This window comes from Solanum lycopersicum, chromosome 1 (assembly GCF_036512215.1).
Source record: "Solanum lycopersicum chromosome 1, SLM_r2.1".
NCBI lineage: Eukaryota > Viridiplantae > Streptophyta > Magnoliopsida > Solanales > Solanaceae > Solanum > Solanum lycopersicum.
Window position 1 is genome coordinate 44141130 of NC_090800.1, and position 21504 is coordinate 44162633.

Sequence of the window (21504 nt, forward strand, 5' to 3'; positions counted from 1 at the left end):
GACACTCGATCCCCTAAATCTACGTGTCGGTTCGTGACACCCGATCCACTAATATCATTCTTTAAATCATCAAGCCTTCTCTATTCCAAGGCATCATCAATCCTATTACTTTAATTCATCAAGCCTTCTTCTTTACCAAGGCATCATCATTAATAATGTATATTAAAGTTTCTTTTCAAGATTTGGGATTCAATATTTTCATCATGCTTATCTTATCACAATCACATAATCATTTTCATGCAAACATACCATTAAGCATATAGTAGGGTTTACAATACTACCAATACATATCATTCACTATTAAGAGTTTACTTATGAAATCATGAAAACCATAACCTACCTCCACCGAAGAGTTGAATCAAGCAAGAATTTTCCCAAAGCTTTGTTTCTCCCTTCTCGTTCGATTCTCTCTCTCTCTCTTCTTGTTCTTTCTATTTTCTTATTCAAACCCTCTTTCTTTTACCCTAATTATCATATAATTAAGTGTAAAAGATGGCAATAATACCCCACTAATTAACCCAAAGTTACCTCTTTTATCCCTCAAGAATTTGAGTTATTAATATAAACCCACGAAATCCATAATTAAGGCAAGAATAGTCAAAAACGTCCCTTAAAACTTAACCAGAAATCCGACTCCAACTGGGATTATGCAAACTGTGACGGGCCGTCGCGCCTGCGACGGTCCGTCCTACAGGTCGTCGCAAGAGTCAGAGAGTCAATTTCCACTGAACAATCTATGACGGTCCGTCACGCCTATGACGGTCCGTCCTGCCATTCCGTCACAAAGTTCAGAGAGTCGATTTTCAGTACCCAATTTAAGATTTTCTAAGTGTTTTGAAACGAGACCCTGCGACGGTCCGTCGTGCCCATGACGTTCCGTCGTGCCCATGACGTTCCGTCGTGGGGTCCGTCGCTTTTGCCAGTTTTTCCAGAATTGAAGTCTGTTGCTCAAATCGCCTTAACAGGTCGTTACATTAGATACCAATTTACCCATCGTTCGTCCCCGAACGATCAAAAGAAGGAAAACAAGGGCGAAAAGGAGTACATGAATCTGTAAACAGATTTGGGTATTTTTCTTTCATATCCGCCTCCTTCTCCTAAGTGGCTTCTTCAATGGGTCGATTCTTCCATTGGACCTTGATTGATGCAATCTCTCTTGACCTCAACTTGCGAAATTCTCTATCTAAGATAGCGATAGGCTCCTCCTCATAAGACAAGTTCCCATCAAGCAAGACTAAATCCCAACGGATAATGTAGTTTCCATCTCCATGGTATCTTTTCAACATCGACACATGGAATACCGGATGTACTCCGGACAGCGCTGGAGGCAAGGCTAACTCATAAGCCACCTCTCCTACTCGCTTAAGTACTTCAAATGGTCCAATGTACCTTGGACTTAGTTTACCCCTTTTACCAAACCGCATCACCCCTTTCATTGGTGAAACTTTCAACAAGACTTGTTCACCCTCCATGAACTCTAAGTCTCTAAACTTTTGATCTGCATATTCTTTTTGTCTACTTTGCGCCGCTAGAAGCTTTACTTGAATAGACCTCACTTTTTCCATCGAATCCCTCAAGAGATTAGTACCCCAAGGTCTGACCTCGAACGCATCAAACCAACCAATGGGAGACCTACATCTCCTACCATACAATGCTTCAAATGGGGCCATATCAATGCTTGAGTGATAGCTATTATAGTATGAAAACTCCGCTAAGGGTAGGAAGCTATCCCAATGACCACCAAACTCTATCACACATGCACGAAGCATATCCTCCAACAATTGAATCGTTCGCTCAGACTGACCATCGGTCTGGGGATGGAACGCAGTACTAAGGTCCAACCTAGTACCCAATTCTGCATGCAATGTTTTCCAAAACTTAGAAGTAAACTGTGTACCTCTATCTGATATGATGGATAGTGGAACCCCATGCAATCGAACGATTTCTGAGATATAGATCTTGGCTAACTTCTCGGCATTGTAAGTCACCTTAACCGGAATAAAATGAGCAGATTTAGTTAACCTATCAACAATCACCCAAATGGAGTCATACTTACCCATTGTCTTCGGAAGTCCAACCACAAAATCCATTGCAATTCTTTCCCACTTCCATTCCGGAATGGGCATTCTCTGAAGTGTTCCTCCGGGCCTTTGATGTTCATACTTTACTTGTTGACAGTTTGGACACTTGGCAATAAAGTCAACAATATCACGCTTCATTCTACTCCACCAAAAGTGCTGCTTCAGGTCACGGTACATCTTGGTTGCACCCGGATGTATCGAATACTTTGAATTATGAGCCTCTGTCAGAATAGTGTTAATCAAATCATCAACTCGGGGTACACATACCCTTCCCTTGATTCTCAAAACACCTTCCTCATCGATTTGTGCTTCCTTAGCCTCTCCTTTCAACACTTTATCGCGGATCCGAATCAATTTTTCATCATTAAACTGTTCTCCCTTAATCTTGTCAAGAAAGGAAGATCTTGCCTCCACAGAAGCCAACAATCCTCCCCTCTCATTTACTTCTAATCTCATCAAGTCATTAGCTAGAGTTTGAACCTCTCTAGCCAGTGGGCGTCTAGAAGCTTGCAAGTGAGCTAGGCTTCCCATGCTTCCCACCTTTCTACATAAAGCATCCGCTACAACATTCGCCCTCCCCGGATGATATAAGATAGTGATATCGTAGTCCTTTAGTAACTCCATATATCTCCTCTGTCTTAAGTTCAAATCTTTTTGAGTAAAGACATACTGAAGGCTACGATGATCCGTATAGATCTCACACTTAACCCCATATAAATAGTGTCTCCATTGCTTTAATGCAAACACTACCGCGGCCAATTCCAAATCGTGGGTCGGATAGTTACGTTCATGCACTTTTAATTGTCTCGAAGCATAAGCAATCACATTCTTCTCTTGCATTAGCACTGCACCCAAACCAGAATAGGATGCATCACAATAAACAATGAAGTTCTTACCCTCTATGGGCAAGGTGAGAATGGGTGCGGTAGTCAACAAAGTCTTGAGATTCTGAAAGCTTTCCTCACACTCATCCGACCATACAAATGGAACATTTTGCTTTGTCAAGTTAGTCAGTTGGGAAGCAATAGAAGAGAATCCCTTGACAAATCGACGGTAGTAGCTAGCTAATCCAACAAAGCTCCTTATTTCTGACACATTAGTAGGTCTTACCCAATTCTTCACTGTCTCAATCTTAGAAGGATCCACCATCACTTCATCCTTAGAAACCACGTGCCCCAAGAAGGACACTGCATCTAGCTAAAACTCACACTTAGAGAACTTTACATAAAGCTTTTTCTCCCTTAACATTTCCAATACCATTCTTAAATGCTCTTCATGTTCCTTCTTGCTCTTTGAGTATACCAATATATCATCGATAAATACGATCACGAAGAGGTCCAAATATGGCTTAAAATCTCGTTCATCAAGCTCATGAACGCAGCAGGGGCATTCGTAAGACCAAAGGACATCACTACAAATTCGTAATGCCCATACCTCATTCGAAAAGCAGTCTTTGGCACATCCGTTGCCCGTATTTTCAATTGGTGATAACCGGATCTCAAGTCAATCTTAGAGAAGACACAAGCACCTTCTAACTGATCGAACAAGTCATCAATGCGGGGAAGAGGATACTTGTTCTTTATGGTTACCTTGTTTAGTTTTCTGTAGTCTATACACATTCGAAAACTCCCATCCTTCTTCTTTACAAACAAAACCGGAGCACCCCAAGGAAATGCACTTGGTCAAATAAACCCTTTGTTCAATAACTCTTGAAGTTGTGCCTTTAACTCTCTTAACTCCGCGGGAGCCATTCTATAAGGGGGTATAGAAATGGGGCGTGTGTCCGGTTCGAGATCAATACAGAAGTCAATATCCCTATCCGGTGGCATACCAGGAAGATCTGCAGGGAACACATCAAGAAACTCACAAATTACTGGAACCGAGTCAACCGAAGGTACATGGGTAGTGTCATCCTTGAGATGTGCCAAGAAAGCTAAGCACCCTTTACTAACCATTTTCTTAGCACAAAGAAAGTAGATGATACGTACCGGATTGGAAGTGTAGTCACCCTCCCACACTAACGGGTCTGTCCCAGGATTGGCTAACGTCACCGTTTTAGCATTACAATCCAAGATTGCAAATTGCGGAGAAAGCCAAGTCATACCCAGAATCACATCAAAATCATTCATTTTTAAGATAACCAAATCTACATAAGTGTTGCTCCCCACAAAGTTTACCAAACAAGACCTATATACCTTTTCAACTACCACATCCTCCAGAATAACGGCCTCTACCATGACCACCTCTACCTCTAGCTATTGGGGGTCTATAACTTGGTCCGGGACAATTTCTCCTAATATGTCCAATCTCCCCACATCCATAGCACTCTCTGGGTTCATGCATAGGTCTCTCAGAGAAGTGTTGACCGGTCGGAGGTGGACCCCCAACTACAGTCTGTAGTGAAGACTGAATGGGTCGAACTGCGTAACTTCCCGAACCCTGTCCTTTAGTGTAAGAACCATTAAACTCACCTCTCTTTCGAAACCTTTTTGATGTCGATGTTGTGGTGAAGTCGTCTGGCTTCACTCCTTCCACTTATATCACAAAGTCTACCACTTCTTGGAAGGATTTTGCCGTTGCCGCTATCTGTAAGGCCGAAATCCGCAATTCTGACCTCAACCCCTTCACAAACTGGCGAATCCGCTCTTGAGGACTGAAACAGTGTTGAGTGGCATATCTGGATAGTGCACGAAACTTAGCCTCATAAGCATTAACTGACATCCTACCTTGCTCTAGGCTCAAGAACTCATTCCTTTTCCTATCCCTCAAAGTCTGGGGGATATACTTCTCCATAAACAAACTAGAGAATGAGGCCCAAATCATAGGTGGTGCCTCTATTGGTTGACACTCGATATGTGACCGCCACCACATTTTGGCATTCCCTTGAAACTAATAAGTCACAAACTCCACACCAAACCGTTCTACTATACCCATCTTGTGTAGTAGCTCGTGACAGTCAACCAGAAAATCATAAGCATCCTCCGATTCAGCACCATTGAAAATCGGAGGTTTCAATTTCAATAACTTACTGAAAAGTTCATGCTGATCATTTGTCATTATAGGCCCAGTAGTCAAACGTGGAAATGTGCCTATGTCCAATGGAACATCCATGCGGGGAGCCATAGTAGCCGCATGTTGTACTTCTAAAACCGGAGGTGTTGGCGCAGAAAACACTGGAGGTGCTTGACCTTGATTAGATAACCCGCTAAGATAAGCCAGAACCTGATTGATCATCTCTGGGGTAGGTTGGGGTGGCATTTCCTCATTTTGCACTTATTCAGTTTCCCCATCCTCCCCTTCTCTTATTACTTCCTCAGTTGGTGGAGGTGTCACTGCCCTATTATCAGATGGGCTAGGTGTTCGTCCTCTTACCCTAGAGGACGTCCTCCCACGACCTCTTCCACGGCCCCTCGCCGCTGTTCTTCCTCGAGCCACAGCCTCAGTGGCTGGCTCAGACGCTTCTTGTCTTGCCGATGTTAGTGTTGGCGCAGCCGTTGCTCTAGTTCTAACCATCCGCGAAAGAGAGTGAAGATGGTCAGATACCAATTCGTATCGCCTAGATACCAATTGGACTCAAGTAGTAGCACGAAGGAAAGAATGAAAGAGTGAAATTTTTCCTAAAGTCTTATAGCCTCTCAAGGAAAAGTAAAGGCGTCCCCCTACCGTTCCTTAAGACTCTACTAGACCTGTTCTTGTGTGATGAGACCAACGAACCTAATGCTCTGATACCAAGTTTGTCACGACCCAAATCCGGGCCGCGGCTGGCACACACACTTACCCTCCTATGTGAGCGAACCAACCAATCTAAGCCTTAACATTTCAATATAATATTAACAGAAAATAATGCGGAAGACTTAAACTCATAAGAAAAATCGAAAATCAACTTCTATAACTCAAAGGCTTATCATTATCCCCAGAATCTGGAAGTCATCATCACAAGAACATCTATAATCAAATTACTAAACTAAGAGTATTCTAAGAAGCTAAAAATACATAGGAAGCTAGTCCATGCCAGAAGTTCAAGGCATCAAGAAACGAAGGAGAAGATCCAGTCGAAGCTAGAAGCGTTAGCTCACCCTGAAGATCCGGTGTGACGAAGACTGGCTTGAGTTACTGTTGAGTCGAAGATGACGGCACGTTTACTGCGCTCCACATATAACAAGAAGAAAAACATAAAAGTAGGGGTCAGTACAAACCACGGGTACTGAGTAGATATCATCGGTCAACTAAAAATAGAAAACAGTATATATTAAGCAATATCATAAAATCAACTAATATCCTTAACATGTAGCAACAACAAATACTATATCATTAACAATTACCGTCAAGTTCACACATGAGGACTCAAGCCTCAATACCATACTCATTTGGGAATCATGTTCATTAGATTGAGTATATTAACATCTTTCAAGATTCATTATCTTTATTTCTCTTGTCTCCGTACGTGACACTCCGCTCCCTCAATATTCATTAATCCTCTTGTGTCGGTACGTGACACTTCGATCCCCTAAATCTATGTGTCGATTCGTGACACCTGATCCCTTAAATCTATGTGTCGGTTCGTGACACCCGATCCCCTAAATCTACATGTCGGTTCGTGACACCCGATCCCTTAAATCTATGTGTCGGTTCGTGACACCCGGTCCCCTAAATCTATGTGTCGGTTCGTGACGCCCGATCCCTTAAATCTATGTGTCGGTTCATGACACCCGATCCCCTAAATCTATGTGTCGGTTTGTGACACCCGATTCCTTAAATCTATGTGTCGGTTCGTGACACCCGATCCCCTAAATCTACGTGTCGGTTCGTGACACCCGATCCCTTAAATCTATGTGTCGGTTCGTGACACCTGATCCCCTAAATCTACGTGTCGGTTCGTGACACCCGATCCCCTAAATCTATGTGTCGGTTCGTGACACCCGATCCCCTAAATCTACGTGTCGGTTCGTGACACCCGATCCCTTAAATCTATGTGTCGGTTCGTGACACCCGATCCCCTAAATCTACGTGTCGGTTCGTGACACCCGATACACTAATATCATTCTGTAAATCATCAAGCCTTCTCTATTCCAAGGCATCATCAATCCCATTACTTTAATTCATCAAGCCTTCTTCTTTACCAAGGCATCATCATTAATAATGTATATTAAAGTTTCTTTTCATGATTTGAGATTCAATATTTTCATCATGCTTATCTTATCACAATCACATAATCATATTCATGCAAACATACCATTAGGCATATAGTAGGGTTTACAATACTACCAATACATATAATTCACTATTAAGAGTTTACTTATGAAAGCATGAAAACCATAACCTACCTCCACCGAAGAGTTGAATCAAGCAAGAATTTTCCCAAAGCTTTGTTTCTCCCTTCTTGTTCGATTCTCTCTCTCTCTTCTTGTTCTTTCTATTTTCTTATTCAAACCCTCTTTCTTTTACCCTAATTATCATATAATTAAGTGTAAAAGATTGCAATAATACCCCACTAATTGACCCAAACTTACCTCTTTTATCCCTCAAGAATTTGAGTTATTAATATAAACCCACGAAATCCATAATTAAGGCAAGAATAGTCAAAAACGTGACAGGCCGTCGCGCCTGCGATGGTCCTTCCTGCTGTCCGTCGCATAGTTCAGAGACCCAAATTTCCACCAAGGGTCTGTGACGGTCCGTCACACCTGTGACGGTCCGTCCTGCCATTCCGTCACAAAGTTTAGAGAGTCGATTTTCAGTACCCAATTTCAGATTTTCTAAGTGTTTTGAAACGAGACCCTGCGACGGTCCGTCGTGCCCATGACGTTACGTCGTGGGGTCCGTCGCTTCTGCCAGTTTTTCCAGAATTGAAGTCTGTTGCTCAAAATGACTAAACGGGTCGTTACAATTTCCATACCTCAAAAATGATTATGACCACCAAAGCATCTCAAAAGAGTTATTATTATCTACATATCAACGCAAAAGAGTTATGAAGTGATAAAAACAATCTCAAAGATTAATGAATCGATGTGAAGAAATATGTACAATTACAGGTGGAAACCCAGCGGTTAAAGTCTAGCATGGGTAGATCCCAACTTGTACATAAAGGTGGTGTTATCACATCGCCATACCACACCCTAGAAGATATGGTACTCTTGGAGTGCAATCGGCAAACTTGACCTCTCTGAGGGTGGTGTAGCTAATGAGAGGATCACTCTCCTTGACCATGTTATATTGGTTGCCTAGAGGAGGAAGAGAATGTGGAGGTTCCCCTTCAACAATCTCAACTTCCTTCGGAACCCAAAGGACCTCAAGTGCCTCCTACGCATCAAGCTTGTTTTGTTGAGGGTAATATTACTAATGCAAAGTTGCGGGTTGCACTAAGACCCAAGTCATGATGGCTCAAGATCATGTTGTCAACAATAAGTTTGTGGGCTAAGATAACGAAGGAGATAGGCCTCAACCAAATGTTAGTGCTCTCGCCTCTACGTTTCAGGATTACATGAGGATGAACCCTCCTACTTTTCATGGAACTAAGGTGGATGAATATCCACAAGGTTTCATAGATGAGGTTTTCAAAGTGGCAGATGCTATGGGTGGTGACACCTAGGTAAAGAGAGGAGTTAGCCGCTTACCAACTTATGAAGGTGGATCAAGTGTGGTTTGAGCAATGTAAGAGTGAGAGACCCCTAGAAAGAGAGTCGGTTGATTGGGAATAATTCAAAGAGGCTTTTTTAGATGGGTTTTTTCTCCTAGAGTTGAGGGAGAAGAAGATGGTGAATTCATGAACCTTCTTCAAGGTAGAATGAGTGTGCAAGAGTACTCTCTCAAATTCACCCAACTCTCCAAGTATGACCCAACCATTGTAGCCATTCCTAGGGCTAGGATGAATAAGTTTGTGATTGGGCTATTGATATTGGTAGAAAAAGAGTGTCGTATGGCAATGATTCTTAATGGTATGGATATCTCTAGGCTCATGGTTTAGGGGCAACAAATTGAGGGATAAAAAATTATGAAGATAATGCAACAGGGTAAAAAACCTAGATCGGATGATTCTAGTCACCAAAGGACTATGAATAGGTTTTATCTCAATATTCTTCCATGGGAAACAAGGATAAGTCTCAAAATCAACATTCTCAAGGTGGTGGTCATTCCTATGAATGGGCTAGGAGCCGTAATTGTGGAAAGAAACATGAGGGTAAGTATCTTGCTAGAACGGATGGTTGTTTTGCATGTGGTAATAAGGGCCACAATATGAGGGACTGCACGAACCTCAAATCAAGGGGGAACGATCTCAATCAAGCTTCCCGAGATCCTATTTCTCTCAAGAAGAACCCTTCATATGGGATGGGGGCTAGGAAGGATAATTAATCCAGATTAAATGGTTTTTGTAAGTCTTAAATCTTTGTTATTTTTGCTTTTATATTATGAAGTAAGTTAATGTTGTTTTATAGTTAATATGATCATGTCATATTGATGAATTGCTTAAGAAAAAAATTTCTAAAATTTTGGTAGGCTTGTCAGTGAACTTTACTGTAAGAGTTTTGACTTTTGAGAAAAATTCTATTGTCTTGAATTGAAGTTTCAATGTGTGTAAAATTATTGTGTTTGAGCATGTTTAATGTTAGGTAAGGTAGTTTCTCCATAAAATAAGACTAAAGTGAATTTTGACTTCTTAAAGTTTTGATAACAGAGTTTGTGTCGCTAAGTGTTTGAAAGTGTGAAAGGATGCTCTTTGTTAGTTTATGCTTTGATTTTGTTGTTTTTTTTATCAGTATTGATGTGTTTTATGTTATACTAAGTGAGTTCTTGTTATTCTTAAAATTTAAGTGTCATTCGAGGACAAATGTTATTCCAAGTGGGGGAGAATGTAACGCCCCAAAACAATTTAGGGTGAACTAGGACCTCGTGGTTGTTCCTTGAGTTTATATTAATTTAGACTAAGTTAGTTTACTGTCCTTATTCTGTTTATGAATTTTGGAGTACGATTGACCAAGAACGTCCATGACGTTCGGAAAGTATGCCTTAAAATGTACTAGTGTGTCTTGTTGTGTTTAGACGAGTTTTACCTGGTTGGTTTACTTAAAACATGCATTGGATTTTCCTAAGACATAGACGACTTAGTTTATAAGTTTAACGTCCGGATAATACCTCACCTTGGACCCACAAGGGGTCCAATATGAAGGGCCCAAGACTTGGGTAAAATCTGCCAAAAAGCAGTGGCCATCGATGACACCTATGGACGGTCCGTTGGTCCCTCAACGGTCAGTCGACCTAGGGCATCAATTGGATAAGTGAGTTCAGTTGTCCATGCTCCATTTGGAGCTAAGTATCGACCAACCTAAAACTACCAACGGTCAGCTGGCTCAATGATGGTCCGTTGGTGAAGGTTCGTCTGTGAGGCCTGCGAAGTCTGTGAAGTTGCTGCCAACTTGGCGTATTTTATGTAAAAACACCCCAAGTATTTTAAGACCATATGTTGTTATTTTTGTGTTTTTAGGTTATATTAAATAAGTTGTAAACCCTAGACCTAGATAGACCCCTCACCTCTAAAATTCAAACTCTCTCTAAAGACAAACTCTCTCAAGAACACCATTGAATCCAAGACTCAAGGAGGGAAAGAAGGGATGCTTTTGAACGTGAATCTTCACCAACATTAGTGTGTTACCTTATATTTGAGTTATGGTATCCATCCTTTAACCCCTTTCAATTTAAGAAGTCATTTGCAAAAGATTTTCAAAAGGGTTTTCAAACACAAAATTCTCGAGTCTTTGATTTTAAGTTTGGGTCTTACTGTAATAGTTTTCTTATGTTTTAAATGTGTTTTTTCTTGTATAAATTGAAGATTATAATGTTAAAAACCTAATGAACTTATGTTTATGCATATTTAAAATTTTAGTGTGGGAAATGGGCTATATGAGCATATTTGGGTGTATGAACTTTGGTTATCCTCTGTGAGTATGTTGATTTGACTACTGCCCTAGGAGTCTTATTTTGATGAAAGTATGATAACATGATTATAGGTTATTATGGCTTGGTTAAATGGCAAGTTTCTTACATTGTATAGTTTTAATTATAATTGATCTTGAGTGGTATTGTCCACCTTCATAGAGGCGGTGTTTACATAATGAATTTGATGCTATTTAGTATGCATTGTGAATGTTGTTTTGGAAGGTGTTATTGAAGAAATGGATTAACATTGAAGATTAGCCTTGTCTTAGGTTTTGTGATGTTTAATTGCATGTTTGAATTGTATTATGTCTAAGTGAAGTACATGAATATGTGAAGTATATAAGGTGTGTGAATTGATGAATGATGCTATAAAGCATGTCTACAAGTTAATAAGAATGAAATGACGTTTATGTGCAAGGTGTGCTCGCATGTACACACACACTCACACTTAAAAGAATTTATGATGCTAAGTTGAGAAAAGGGGAGCATTCGGGTGGATACTCTCTTCATGAGGTGAGATGATGTGTCTAGTCACAACCCCATTATCCCTAATCATATTTCCAAGATAGGTTGGAGAATAATGTCCTTCGTGATTTGAGATGTGGTGTTCACTAGATATCCTTAACCTATAGGTTTGAATGTTGAGAAATCCGGAAGGAGTTATGCCTAGCACCGAGAGAATATGAAGGAGAGGTGGATTACACTTAGTGAGTTTAAATGTCGTATTTCCAATGTAACTCTTGAGATAATTACTCCTCGTTAGTAGAGAATGAGTTACTCAGTAGCAATCTCCTTATTCCTTAACTATGTGACCACATAGGTGTAGGTATTGTGAAATAGATGTAAAAGCTAAGAAGCATGACCTTACTCTAGGAAACTGAGGAGCTTTCATCTGATATGGGTTAATATCAGGATTCAATGTCTAGATATCATGGTGTATGTTTGTTAAGCTAATCCCCCACAAATAATTGAATGAGCTCAGTCTTCTAAAAGAATGTATTAGTTAGGGTGGGTGGTTGTATGGGACGTTATCTACTCATTGCACTAGGTAGAACCTTTCGAAAGGGAAGCTCGGTGCCAAACCTTCTAAAAGAATGTACTACGTAGGGAAGGTGGTGGTATGGGACGTTATCTACTCATTGCACTATGTAGGCAGCCCGAAAGATAACACTTTGGTGGTTTTCTGGGTGTCTTATAATGTCTTTCCATTGATTTAGGGTCTTGTTACTCCCTAGTTGAGAAAGTCGAAAAGGGTAGTTTTGAGGGTTTCTTTGGAGTGTATTGGTGGAGGCATATGCATACTTCCTTCATATCTTACCTTAGTGAGTCTTAGGATATTTCTGAGGTAGGGAAACTCTTAAGGAAAATGAGTTCACTTTCTCTGTCGCTTATCCTTGAATGTTCAATCACTGTGTAGGATAGTTCATTATAATTGCTCAAGTAAACTTTATTTGTAATGCTGTAAATGAATATTTGTCAATGTTCAAATGTATTTACGTTGGTTTATTGTGATGTTTCTTGTAGGCTTAAAATTATGTAAATTCTTATCTAAGTTTAAATGATGGTTAGTATGATGTTTTGCCTTTGTGTTCATGAATGTTTTACCTAAATTGCATGAAAAGATATTCTACTAAAATTTCCCTTTTAACATGTTTTTGCATATGCCATACTAAGTACAATGTTTTGTACTAACCCTATACTTTTCTATACTATATAAGTATAGGTTGGAAGCTTTTGAAGGTTTATAGGCTAGAAGGAATAGCTTGGGAAAGATTCTCTCAACGCAAAGTATGTCCTCATATATTCAAGGGCATAGTCCTCTTTTTACTTTTTATGTAAAGAATGTTATGCATTTTAGTTTATTCTAGAGTTCCATCTCCCTAACATATCATGTCGTGTCTTTAAGTTTGCTTGTGATGGCGAGATTCTTTAACTATTTTTTAAAGATTGTCTTTTAATAATTATTCGTGAAAAGTTTTTAATTTCCGCTCTACTTTTAATGTTTTATGTGATGAATTATAGTAAAGGGCTTGTACAAGATCCCAAAAGGTCAAGTACGCCCGGTCCCAAAATTAGGGTTCTCCCTAACTTCTAGGGAGTTCTTTCGGGTTGTGACAAACTTGGGGGATAGGAAGGATAAATAATCTAGATTTGATGGTTTTGGTAAGTCTTATATAATTGTTATTGTTGCTTTTATGTTATGAAGTATGTTTATGTGGTGTTATAGTTAATATGATCATGTCATCTTGATGAATTGCTTCAGGAATGAATTTTCAAAAATTTTGGTAGGCTTGTCACTGAACACAGTTAACTTCACTGTAAGAATTTTTACTTCTAAGAAAAATTGTGTAGTGTTGAATTTAAGTTTCAACGTGGATAAAATTATTGTGTATGAGCATGGTTAATTTTGGGTAAGGCAGTTCCTCCCTAAAATAAGACTAAAGTGAATTTTGACTTCTTGAAGTTTTGATAAAAGAGTTTGTGTTGCTAAGTGTTTGAAAGTGGCAAGGATGATCTTTTTTCGATTAAGCTTTGATTTTTGAGATTTTTTTTTTCTTTATTGAACTGTGTTATGTGATGCTAAGTGAGTCCTTGTTATTCCTAAAGTTTGTCATTCGAGAACGAATGTTATTCCAAGTGGGGGAGAATATAACGCCCCAAAACGAATTAAGGTGAACTAGAGCCTTGTGATTGTTTCAAAAGTTGATTTAAAGTTAAACTCATTTAGTTTAGCTTCCTTTGGCAGTGCGTAAATTTTGAAGTTCAATCGGCCTAGAATGTCCATGACGTTCGGAAAGTATAGCTTAGTATGTACTAGTGTGTCTTGTGGTGTTTAGATAAGTTTACGTAATACTTGAAACTTGCATTAGATGTTCCTAAGACATAGACGACTTAGTTTAGGAGTTTAAAGTCCGTGCACAACCCCACCTAGGACCTACAAGGGTCCCTAGATGAAGGGCCCAAGACTTGGGCATAATCTGCCAAAAACCAGTGGCCATCGAGACCCTAAGGACGGTCAGTTTGTCCCTCAACGGTCCGTCGACCTTGGGAATCGATTGTACCAGTGATTTAAGTTATCCATTCCCCATTTGGAGGTATATATCCACGAACAAGACCCTACTTATGGTCCGTTGGCTCAACGATGGTCCGTTGATGAAGTTTCATCGGTGAGTTCTTCCAAGTCTGTGAAGTTGCTGCCAACTTGGGGTGTTTTACGTAAATGTACCCCAAGTCTTTTAATACCCTAGGTGGATAATTTTAGTGTTTTTAGTTTATATTAAAGTATTTTTAAACCCTAGAGCTAGACAACACCCCTCACCTCTAAAATTCAAACTCTCTAAAGACAAACTCTCTCAAAGTCACCATTAAAGACAAGACTAAAAGAGAGAAAGAAGGGATTCTTTTGGACGTGAATCTTCACCAAAATTAGAGGGTTTCCTTTTATTTTAGGTATGGTATACATCCTTGAATACCATTCCATTCAAGGATTCGTTTCCAAAAGATTTTATAAAAGGGTTTTCAAACTCTAAATTCTCATATCATTGACTTTAAGTATGGGACTTCTTGTAATAGTGTTGCATTGTTGTAAAATGCGTTTATTCTTGTATGAATTTATGATTTTCATGTTAAAAACCTTATGAACTTATGTTTATGCATATTTCAACATGTAGATTGGCAAATGGGTTATATGAGCGTGTTTGGGTAAGGTATGAACTTTGGTTTTCTGGTATGAATATGTTGATTTAGCTACTGCCCTAAGAGTCTTATTTTGGCTTGTTTAAATGGAAAGTTGCTTACAATGTAAAGTTTTCATTATAATTTCTCTTAAGTGGTATGGTTAACCTTCTTGGTGGCGGTGTTTACTTGATGAATTTGATGTCATTTAGTAAGTATTGTTAATGTTATTTTGAATGTCTAATATATTAAATGGATTAACATTGAGGATTAGCATTGTCTAATGTTTTCTGAAGTTGAATAACATGTTTGAATTGTATTATGTCTAAGTGAAGTACATGAATATGTGAAGTATATAAGATGTTTGAATTGATGAATGAAGGTATAAAGCATGTGTAGAAGTTAATAAGAATGAAATGACGTTTATGTGCAAGGTATGCTCACATGGACACACACACTTACACTTAACAGAATGTATGATGCTAAGTTGAGAAAAGGGGAGTATTACGGTGGACACTATTTGTGAGTTGACATGAGGTGTCTAGTAGAAACCTCAATATTCCTTATGAGCTTTCCAAGATATGTTGGAGAATAATTCCCTTCGTGAGTTTAGATGTGGTGTTCACTATATATCCTTAACCTATAGGTTTATATGTTAAGAAATTTGTGGGGAGTAATGCCTAACACCGAGAGAATATGTAGGAGAGGTTGATTACACTTCGTGAAATTAGATGTTTTAATTCCAAAGTACCTCTTGAAATGAGTACTACTAGTTAGTATAGAATTAGTTACTTAACAGAAATCTCCTTATGCCTTAACTATGTGTCCACATAGGTGTAACTATTGGGAAAGCCACGTAAAAGCTAAGAAGCATGACCTTAGACTAGGAAAGTGAGGATCCCTCATCCGATGGGGGTTAATATCGGGATTCCATATCAAGCTCTCATCGTCTATGTAGGTTAAGCTAATCCCCACAAAGAATTTATTGAATTAAGTCTTCTAAAAGAACGTACTACTTAGGGTAGGTGGTGGTATGAGACACTATCTACTAATTGCAATAGGTAGGACTTTCCGAAAGGGAATACTTGGTTCCAAACCTTCTAAAATAAGATACTACTTAGGGTAGGTGGTGGTATGGGACACTATCTACTCATTGCACTAACTAGGCATCCAAAAAGGGAAGACTTTTGTGGTTTGTTGGGTGTGTTTTAAGGTGTTTCCATTGATTGAGGGGCTTGTTTCTCCCTTGTTTAGTAAGCCAAAACGTGTAGTCTTGAGGGTTGCTTTAGTGTGTAATTGAGGAGGCATATGTATACTTCTGTCATATCTTATCTTAGTGATTCTTAGCCTAATTCCGAGATGGGGAAACTCTTAAGGAAAATGAGTTCACTTTATCCTTTTCTCGGATTTGGAAGTTCACTCAATTAATGTAGGATAGTTCATTGTAATTGCTACAGTTGAATTTATTGTGAATGCTTTAAATGATTCATTGTCAATGTTCAAATGTATTTACTGTAAATGCTAAAGGAGTTCACTATGAAGGTCAAGTTTGTTTACTGTAATGTTTTTTGTTCGCTTAAAATTATTGGAATTCTATCTAAGTAGTAAATGATGGTGAGTATGATCTTTCTCCTTTGTATTTATGAATGTTTTACTTTAATTGCATGAAATGATATTTTACTAAAATGTTTGTTTTAACATGTTTTTGCGTATACCATACTTAGTAAAAGTTTTTTGTTTTATTTCCATAATTTTCTATACTATATATGTATAGGTTAGAAGCTTTTGAAGGTTTGAAGGCTAGAAGGAAGAGATTGGGAAAGTTCCTCTCAAGGCAATGTATGTCCTCATATATTCGAGGGAATTGTCCTTTTCTTATTTTTTATTTAAAGACTTGTTGTGAATTTTATTTTATTGTAGAAGGCCATGTCCCTATGATATTATGTGGTTTATTTAAGTTGGCTTGACGACGAGATCCTTTAAGTTTTAATTAAAGATTATCTTTTATTTATTATTGGGTAAAAGTTTTTCATATCCGCACTACATTTCATTTCTTATGTGATGAACAACAGTTAAGGGATTGTACAAGACCCTAGAGGGTCAAGTACGCCCGGTCACGAAACGAGGATTCTCCCTACGTTCTAGGGGGTGCTTTCGGGTCGTGACACACTCATATCTTTAATCCAAGGTAAGTGCAGACACTTGGATTTTTCTTAATTATTCATGGATAATTAAGAAAACATGTTATTCATGCTCAAATATACGTACATAGCACCGCCACCATAAGTGGAACATACAAATCACAACATAATTCAAAATCTAAATTACATAAAATAAAGAGAATTACTGCAGCATACAACCAATCCATTCTCTCCACTTCTGTCATATCTGGGGAGCACCATCTAGATGTAAAATGGCGTACTTGAACTCTCAGAGGTCTTATAAGCCTATAGTTATCGTATATTGTATTGAGATAGTAAATTTAGTGGAAAATATATAACATTTCATAGAACATCATATGCTATAAACTTTATTTCACATATATAAAAATGTCATATTACTTACTTAGAACATAAGTCTCTTTGAAATCATAGACTGAACAACATTACAGTACATTAGGTACACAACCGTTATAACATATTAAGTAAATATACAATATTTAAACACTTTACACTGAAGTCATAAGTAGGAGATCGTTGAACTTAAGAATTCAGTTCATTGAGCTTAGGAATATTCTATCAAGCTCTTCATCATTAAAGACATCCTTTAAGCATCCATAACCTACACTTTGTTTAAAAAGTAGAGAAGAACGACATTTATACATGAATGCACAAAGTATGGCAACCATGCAAATACAAGCATTTAAAAGGTACTTTTTCTTGAAATCATACTTTACGCGTTTTTGAGTAAATATTCTTAAAACCTTTATCCAATAACATTTATATCATTCACATACATCATGTAAACATATCCAAAGGCCAAACATTTCATGAGATCACATACAAAATTTATTACATTTTTAAGTCACAATACAATGAACTAGTTTTCCCTTAACAGTGAACAATCTATCCTTTTACTCATTAGTATTCCATGTAACCCTCTAGTGATAATTGGTGCAATGCATCACCTTAAGGCCACAAGGAAACATATATATTATCTGCACAAGCCATCACATATCATTATATAAGCATAACATATCAAAGACACATTTAAGCAAATACCATACGACTATTAGAGTAAGCTATTTACAATTTCCATATATATTTACTTCTTTTCATACTCATCATTTTAAGACCTTTTTAATGACCCCAATCTTATTATACTAGTTGAAAGTACATATGAATCCCCATAACCCCACACATACTTAGTAAACCCTTCATGAGACCATAAGCCTTACCATTTATTTCATACATCAACAAGTAAGTGAAGACAACTTCACTCATGTCAATACAAGACCTTCATCATATAGTCATTTAGACCAACATAGTGCATATAAGGATAAGTTCACATCATATAGACTCATAATATACATATCTTTATAACAACTAGAAAATTACTACAATGTCATTCATAAAGACATAACCATAATCATACACATTAGTTCACCTTTCTAGGACTTCCTAAGAAGCTACTTGTGCAATGTCTAGATGAGTTAATTACTTCCATTGTCCATTTTACTTCACGGAAACAATAGGTTTAACTGACACTAAGACCATGGGTTATAGTAATGGAACTTGGTGTTGTAGAGTCTTATACAAAGGGAAGGTGTTCTTACCTAGTCTTGGTAGAACATTAACATATATCCTAGCAACGTAAGTGAATTCACTTTGCTATATCCTATTTGGGAAGCATAGTTATGGAACTATGAGATAGGTCTTCCCTCTTCATACCACTTGGTAATTGGGGCCTCCTATTATGAGAAAACATGGGTGAACCTTCCTTAAAGGGAAGTCCACACCTCATGTGGGTCCATAGGTGAGTAATCCTATAAGGGAAGTCAACAATCAATAAGAGATAAATGGTGAATCTTCCTCCAAGGGAAGTCAATACCTCTTAATGCCAGGTACACTTGGTGCTAAGCTAAGCTCCCTTTATTGAAAAGCCTTTAATGCATTTTACCTTAAACACAGGCTTAGGATATTTGATTCTGATATGCTTATAGAATACACAAGAACCTATCTAGTTTTAGAGTAATCTTGGGCACCCCTCTCAAGGACCCTATACTTAATATATCATCATTCATGTGTGTGTGTACATATATGTGAGAAAAGCTTTCAAAGAACGCATAATTGTCACACGTATGCATATATCAATGCATTAGTCAATAGATATATCAATATGAGCAACCTTTCCATAAATACCCACTAAGACTCTATGTACATTCTCACTTCATCATATCATTTAAATCTTTTACATAAAAATGTCCATATATTCATTTTCATATACATAGAAACCAAACCTAGGAACTTTTCTATCAAGGTACATATGTGCAATGCATACACCAGATCCCATACCCTTTCCAACACAAGTACACCTATTAAGTCATCCTCGTAAAGAATAAATAAATTACTTCACATACATATACTTTATATAATAATAGTTGACACTAGTGAATATGAGAACAACCTTTCATCAGATACTATGATTATATAGTACTTGCAAGCATTGATGATGTGTGGGTGTGTGTGTACATTGGTCATTATGATCACATAATGGATATAAACAACACATTGAGGCAGCCACCCTCTTAATACCACATTACACATTAAAATATAGACCATGCAACACATTTAGCAAAGGAGACAAGTCAACTTCATGTTACACTTACGACTCCTAGCTTTGGCTATTATATATTCACCTAGGGGTACATAGATAAGGGACTATTAACCGTTTTAATTCATCGATGGCATCACCTATACTTTCCCATAACATAAATATACACATTCTTATACAATAACCATACAACCTAAATCACAACTAGAATAGGAAAGTAGGCATAAGCTTCACATAGTGTATTCATCACAAGAACATATTAATATGTTCATTAATTTGCCTTAAAGGATATGGTTAACACATATATAATGAAAATAAATTAAACACCGCCACTACAAGTGGACCATACCACACAATGCCATACAAGGCTTTATTAACTACAATACTATAAGGAAAGTAGAGGAGATAATCATTCTTACAAATTTATCACAATTTTATCATCATAGATCAATACACCGTGTTTACCAAAAGTTAATGTATATAGGGCAGTACTTAAAGGTATACTATCTTAATTGTAAATCATACATTAATCATAACAACATTGAGATCATATTAATCTACTACATCATAAATTTATAGAATGTGAAGGGAAGTTGATCTCTTATCAATTTTTTCTCACTTTAATTGTCAATTAGTCATGCTCACAATAATTCGATAATACACATAAAAAGGCAGTAGTTATAGATGCCATGGATTAGACGAAATCCTACTCCAATTTGCCTAGAGGTCCACAGTACAATGAGCATAATGAAATTAGAACCGAGTGGAATTACAGATCGAGTCTTCAAGCATCAATGAACATTGGATACAAACACATAATTCATCATTATACTCTATAATAGGAAGTTACAAAAGTAAAATTAACCCTATACAACATGATGAACCAATTACCATATAACCGAGATACATGGAACTACATAAGCACTTTGGAGAATATAGGAGAACATAAATTAATACTACCTAATCCTGAAGACTTGATGGACATTGGATCCATTACATATGATTCTTAAATATATATGCGTGATAGGTAGTGGTTATGAACCAGTTTAACATAATCAATTCCAATTTAAACATTATAAGACCAATGTTACACTGAATCATGAACATTTCAGCTAGGAATGTTCCAATCTTCATACATTGATCCACAAGTATCCTTTATAATCATTTCACATAAATAAAAGTAGGCTTAAGAAATTAAACATAAGAGAATCACAATTCAACCATTAACAAACCATGATCACAAAGCCCATGCAAGGACTAAATTGATTTAGGAAAGGAACATGGGTTCATCATGCAATTGGCAGAAAATCACGTTCAAATCAATACATTAACATCAGTTAATCATGATTTAACCATTTAAAACTCTTTTATAAAGAACCCATGGATATATTAAAGAAGAAGAACTTTGATCATAAAATCTCTTCTGAAATCTTTGAGAAGAACTTTGATCATCAAATCTCTTCTGAAAACTTTGAGAAGAACTCTCCAAGTGAAAGGTTACTTAGAGATGAAGGATAACCATACATTTGTCTATTTGAAAAGCTCTAAAAGTTGATGAATATACCATAGTAATACATGCTCCAAGATATTCTTGAGCTTCATCAACAATGAAGGCTTCTAGGGAGAAGATATTTGTAGGGAAAGGTTTATTTGGGGTGAATGGGATTGGGAATTGGTCGATCACGTTTCTAGATTACTTATATACACCCAAAAATAGGAAAATAAATCAATTAGAGTCAGTTTAGGATGTTGGGTGAATTTTCCATTCACTCCTTTAATGAAACAATGTGCAGGCGATGTTGTAGGTAACCATCGACGGATCCAATCGACGGGGTGTTGGTCCATCGACGGGATATTTTGTGCACTCCGTCGATTGGGTCTGAGGCTTTAAAATCAACAAGACATTCCAAGTCCAAGTGACCATCGACGCCTCCCCATCAACGGGGCGTCACCCAATCAACGGATCATGCATTAGTCTCCTCGATTTACATTGCCAAGGCTGTGTCTTGACCAGCCATAGTCCTTCTTGTGGGCCCTTTTGTTG